Source organism: Petaurus breviceps, unplaced genomic scaffold, assembly GCF_028583685.1.
Source record: "Petaurus breviceps papuanus isolate PSGF00001 unplaced genomic scaffold, PetGlider_PUasm1.0 90731, whole genome shotgun sequence".
Classification (NCBI taxonomy): domain Eukaryota; kingdom Metazoa; phylum Chordata; class Mammalia; order Diprotodontia; family Petauridae; genus Petaurus; species Petaurus breviceps.
In genome coordinates this window covers 7,530,856-7,536,207 of record NW_027187325.1, presented here as the reverse complement: position 1 = coordinate 7,536,207, position 5,352 = coordinate 7,530,856, and the positions used below count along the sequence as shown (strand labels likewise).

At 40.5% G+C, this 5,352-nt stretch overlaps 1 long non-coding RNA gene across 1 annotated transcript; it reads right to left on the bottom strand.

Annotated features, from left to right (window-relative positions):
* Positions 1-480: 480 nt before the first annotated feature.
* Positions 481-4,793, bottom strand: LOC138145253 (uncharacterized). The gene is made up of 3 exons (XR_011164163.1): positions 4,317-4,793; positions 2,012-2,320; positions 481-612 (listed from the first exon to the last, which is right to left on the bottom strand). It is a non-coding gene; the product is annotated as an uncharacterized lncRNA (long non-coding RNA).
* Positions 4,794-5,352: the final 559 nt, after the last annotated feature.

Genomic DNA, 5,352 nt, shown 5'->3' with positions numbered 1-5,352 from the left:
TTTCTTTTTTATAATTAAAGGGACCATCTCTTCACTCACTTCTTAAAGAGGCCTATTCACTGAATGGGTCTTACCTCACTCTTTTTTTTTTAAAGCAATTGGGGTTAAGTAACTTGCTCAAGGTTACACGGCCAGTTATTTCTGGGTGTGGTGCTAAGTATCTGAGCCCAGATTCAATCCCCAGGTCATCCCAACTCTGGGGCCGGTGCTCTTACTTGCTGTGCCACCTGGCCGCCCCCTTACCTCACTCTTAAGTGAGTATCTGAAAAGGCCTTAGCCTACAAGGGCCAGGGTTTCCCATTGCATCTGGGGTCATCTCTAGTCATCCTGATGAATATCTGGTCACTGGCTCTGGAGGAGAAAGTGAGCCTGGTTACCTTGCACAGCCCTCCCTCACTCAAATCAAAGTCAACTGCAAGTCACATCATCATTTCTCTGATGCCATGGTCCTCTTCAAAAACAAAAGACAAAAACAACAAGTGGAAAGGAACTGTTTGTTGTCATGCTCATGATACATATTATTTTACTCTTCCCCAAAGCACATAAACAAGGAGAGCTTATAGCAGGCACAGTTAAATTCTTCTAGATGCTACGGCAACCATAAAGGAACACCTAGGAAGAGAAAAGAAGAGAATAAAACATGCAGCTATTTACAACAGGAACAAACATTCCTGATAATAGATCCATAAAGATCATCATCAATGAACAATTAAACAAAATGGAATTGAATAGTAACAAATGTAAAGTCCTCTACTTGGGTGAAAAAAAATCAATTGCACAAGTACCAAATTGGGGAGATAAGTAGTTCCCATGTAAAAGACCTGGGATTTTTAGATAATCACAAGTTCAGTATGAGTCTAGCTAAGGTCACCATAAGAAATCAATGAGACTGTAAGCTGTCTCTGTCTCTATGTCTGTCTCCATTTTTATTGACCTCTCTCTCTGTCTTTCTCTCTTTTCTCCTTCTCTCTTTCTCTCTCCCCACCCTCTGCCCAACCCAGCAGCTAGGTAGCACGGTGGATAGAGTGCCAGCCCTGGAATCAGGAGAACCAGTTTAAATCTGGCCTTGCACATTTATTAGCTGTGTGACACTGGGCCAGTCATTTAACCCTGTTTTCCTCAGTTTCCTCATCTGTAAAATGAACTGGAGAATTAAATGGCAAACCACACCAGTATCTTTGCCAAGAAAACCCCATGAAGAATTGACATGACTGAACAACTCTCTCTCTCTGTAAGTCTGTCTCTGTTCCTGTCTCTCCTCCTCTGCTTTTTCTCTCCCTCCTTCCATCTCTCTCTCTCTCTCTCTCTCTCTCTCTCTCTCTCTATATATATATATATATATATATATATATATATATATATGTGTGTGTGTGTGTCTATATTATATATATATATATATATATATATATACACATATATGTGTCTATCTATCCATCCATCTATCTATCTATCATCCATCTATGTCGACTCTATTCACTAAGCTATGATTCCTCTCATATATCTGTAGCTGGATAAAAGTCAGTGTGGTATAGCGAAGAGAGAGCTGAACTCAGGAAGTTAAAGACCTGGATTCACCTCTAACACACATTGACTGTGTGACCCTGGGCCAGTTATACAATCTCTTAGTGCCCCAGTTCCTTAAAACAATGGCAGAGTAGTTGTTGATTCTACCTTGACAGAGAAGGACTGGATTAAATGATCTCCAAGGCCCCTTTTAGGTCAGGATTCTCTGGACCCAGGTCCTCCTGATTCAAAATTTATTCCTTCTCGCATTGCCACATCATTCCCTCCCTCTCCTCCCTCCCCCACCTCCCACTATGATGCTATGGTCCAACCCTTGGGGTCAAGCTGTAGGCTGAGAAATTCTGAGAAGGACTAATTTATAGAACACATGAGTAGTGGGGATCAGTCTCTTCTTTATTTATCCCCATACACACCCACTATTCCCTGAAGTTCATAGATTCCAACTTTCTTTGATAGCACCCAATGCCCATCCAGACATTTTCTTCACCTCTCAGACATTTTTTCCATCAGGTTCTTTCTTGAAAAAATGTACACTTCATTCTTGGCCTAGGTCTTGTGAGGCAGACCTGAGGTTTATGGCTTATCATAGGGGCAGTGAGGCTCCTGGGGTGACCTGGTTAGAGTCAAGTCATTCTGGGCTAGGATGCCTCTTTGGTCCTCCTACAAGGCTAGGAGCTAGTACAGCTACAGAAACCCAGGAGGAGATAGATCTCCTATATTTTCTATAACCCTTGGAGTATCTTCAGAGTCAACATCATGACCAGCAGCCAAAAGGTAACTTGGTGAGAGAGGAGAGCTGGAAAGAGGAAAAGAATAGGGATTAAATGCACCTGGCCTTGGCCACCAGGACATCAAAAGCTAAAATTTTCTGCCCTTGTACACAGGAGAGGAGCTTGAGGCTCCTGTTGCCCATCCTCCACCATGTCCCATCCCCAACCTCCCTACATACTTTTACTCTCAATTCCTATTCTCTCCTTATAGAGAGAATTCCTAAATCTCCCACTTATTATGCAATGGCAAATATTTATCCTTTTGGGGTCTCACTCTCCTTGTTCATAAAATGAAAGAGTTAAATTAGATGTCTTCTATAGTCCCTTCAAGCTCCAAATCTGATTCTATGATTCTAACTTATCTAAAGTACTTAAAAGACATAAAGCACAATATATGACATTTTTCTTGTTGTTATTGCTATTTTAAGCACTTTATTTTTCAAGCATAAATAGTTAAAACAATTTCTTTCCAATACCACTAACATGGAAAATGTATTCAGAAATAACTTTTTAGTCATGGCCAATGTGTGTGGATTTGTCAGCCTTGACTATTCATTACAAAAGTTTGTTTTTCTTTAAAAAAAAAAATGACCTGGGGGTACAGAATTAGAAGGGAGAATAGGTTAACCATAGTACTGTGAAAAAAATAGAGAAAGAAAGTAAAATTATTTAATTATTTTTTCAAATGTACAGAAGTGAATAGAAGGAAATTAAGAAGGAAACAGATGAGCAAGAATGCTTTGAAAGTAATATTGCATTTATTTAATAGGAAAGGCAGACAGCTACATGGTTCAGTGGATAGAGCTTTGGGTCTAGAGTCAGAATCATCTTTGTGAGTACAAACCTGGCTTGACACTTACTAGCTCTGTGACCCTGGGCATGTCACTTAACCCTGTTTGGTTCAGTTTCCTCAGCTGTAAAATGAGCTGGAGAAGGAAATGGCAAACCACTCCAGTATCTTTGCCAAGGGAACCCCAAACGGGGTCACAAAGAGTTGAACATGACTGAAAAAATGACTGAACATAAAAGGAAAAGCAAGACAAGTGTAATAGAAAGGATGAATTTTATGTGCAGTCCTCATCTGCTCTACTTTGTGCACGGAAATGCTCATTTTATTTGTTGTTTGCTAAGTTCAGAATTTAAAAAATGAAAATGCATTCTGAATTTCAATTTAGCATGGTGGGAAAACATCTCAGCCCCATCTAATATTGGTGCCAAGAGTTTCATTTAGATAGTTCCATGAGTCATTCTTCAATCTATTGTCCATATGTTTGAAGCTTCCTGTATATAATTATGTCAAAATGAGTGGGGACTGAAAACAAGTGTTATAGGAATTTAGAGATGTAAGAAATCAATTCACAGCTGTGTTCTTCAATTGGTTAGATAATAATAAATCTGCTTATCACATAAATTCTATTGTTGCAATATTTGTAACATTCAAATACAGTATTCAGTCTGACAATGGAAGAATCTCCCTCAGACTCTCTCATCCCCATCTCTCAGTAATTGCCCAGTGTTTACAACTAGATATTTGCTCAGCTGTGTGACTTGAATTGTCCAACTAAGAATATTTCATGAGGGTCAACTGTGTTAATGAATAGATTAACTGTAATGGTCAAAAGGAAATGCTAGGTCTTGTTGCAGCTTCCAAGGGAATATAAAAACTCAGCAAAAACACAATGACCTGGTGAAGCCATCCAGCCAGTGAACTCCAGTCTGTTCAATGCCTACCCTTGAAGCTAAGCCACCTGGTGCTGAAGGTAAATCTAGAGACAAACTATATAGTGTGTGGTATCATTGTGCAGGGATTCTGAAATGGGATGATCAGAAAAAGAAACAGAAAAGAGATAGACACATACACACAGAGAGAATCAGCCTGTATGCAACAACACATGCCTTACAACACTTCCCCCCCCAAAAAAAAATTGGGGATGCACTCTCTGACAAATACACTTAAGTTCAGGTGGGCACAGATTTAGTGAGGCACATGCATAAGGGACGTATGTGACCAAAGCTACTCACAACTCCAGAACTGTAGGGCTTCAGTGTCCTTTCTCTTTCCTAGGAAAATCCTCCCAAAGCTCGTTGCAGGACAAGGTGTCAGAATGGAGGAACTCTTGCTCATTTAGGCTGCACTTTGTGGGTATAGCATCTCTGCTAGGTGTGTCAATCCACTGTCATTCCAGGGTAGGTGGGGCTAGATCCTCACAGTGCCTGCTGCCTTGCTATATGGGCCCATTTGCTGGACTGCCTGGGCTTAGTCTTCAAAGGGCTCTACCACCTCTAACCTTAGGCTCAGCTGAGTGTTAGCATGTGCTTTCATCTAGTGGACTCTTCAGCCAGAGCATTACTATACTCTTTCATAAAGGGCAGACTCCTAGGCAAGGATTAAAAGAAGCTTGTCCAGTTCTGCTCCCTTGGGTTAATGGCTCTGAGATTTGTTACTTCCTGGGTAAGCACCAGGCAGAAGTGTAGACCTTCCTATCTGACAATTCATCCAGTTTCAAAATTGGGTTCCCTCAGTGAAGGACCTCACCCTATCTTATAGTTACCACCCAGTACATTTCCCAGATTCTCTTGGTTATTATGCAAATGAATATGGGGGGAAGGGAAGTATTGAGGCAGTCCTTACCCTAGGGGCAAGTTCATTGTCTCTTGCCTTCTTCGTATACAATTGAGTAACACAAAGCCTTAGAATTCCTTCTGAGGGGGAGAAGGGAAGGGTGGAAGAAGGAAATAAGCATTTATATAGCATTACAAATTCTATATATACATATATATACACACACATATTTATTTAGTACCTTTAGTACCTACTATGAGCACCATGCTAAGCACTTTTTATGAATATTATCTAGGTGCTATTATTATCTCTATAGACAGATGAGGAAACTGAGGCAAACAGAGGTTAAGTGACTTGCCCAGGGTAACATGGTCAGTGAGTGTCTGAGGTTATATTTAAATTCAGGTATTCCTGACTTCAGGCTCAGCACTCTACTACACCACTTAGATGCCAGCCTAGGAATGCTTCTGATGCAGTTTGTGTGCTAGTAATCCC